Here is a 531-nt window from a genome sequence, read left to right as displayed (position 1 = left end):
AGGAGACAGGCTTCTCCATCAGATACTCTGCATATCAGAGAAAAGTGTGTATGCAAAGATAGTGGTACTTGGGTGCAGCCCTAATCATTGATCCCAGTCCAGGGCTGTTCTTTGGGGTGGGTTGTTGGGGTGTGGTTTTGGGGTGAGCAGCCAGAAAGTTCCTGGCTTTCCAATGTTTCTTCCATCAGAACATCTCTTCAGAAAAAAAAAATGGCTTTAGGCAGAAAAACCAATTTCCCAGATATTGTTTCCCTAACAAGCCCCAACTTTGTATATGTTTTTAGACTCCAAATCCAAACATTTAAACTTTTGCTTGCCTGTCTTTGCAGTGATGCTCACAGGTTTTTTTGTCTCTGACCAGTAAGATGCATAGCAGAGACTGGAAGGGATGAACAGCCTGAGCTCCTCGCGATGCACAGCCTTAGGCAGTGGGGGGTAGAATCTCCCATTTTTGTTGTTTAAAGGTTGTAGTTGTCTCTGCTGCTCAGAGCGATATGCTGCTCTCCGATTTTTACAGCAAATACTGTCACT

Source organism: Buceros rhinoceros, unplaced genomic scaffold, assembly GCF_000710305.1.
Source record: "Buceros rhinoceros silvestris isolate BGI_N320 unplaced genomic scaffold, ASM71030v1 scaffold17926, whole genome shotgun sequence".
NCBI lineage: Eukaryota > Metazoa > Chordata > Aves > Bucerotiformes > Bucerotidae > Buceros > Buceros rhinoceros.
The sequence above is the reverse complement of the archived record's forward strand: the minus strand, read 5'-3'. Positions refer to the sequence as shown.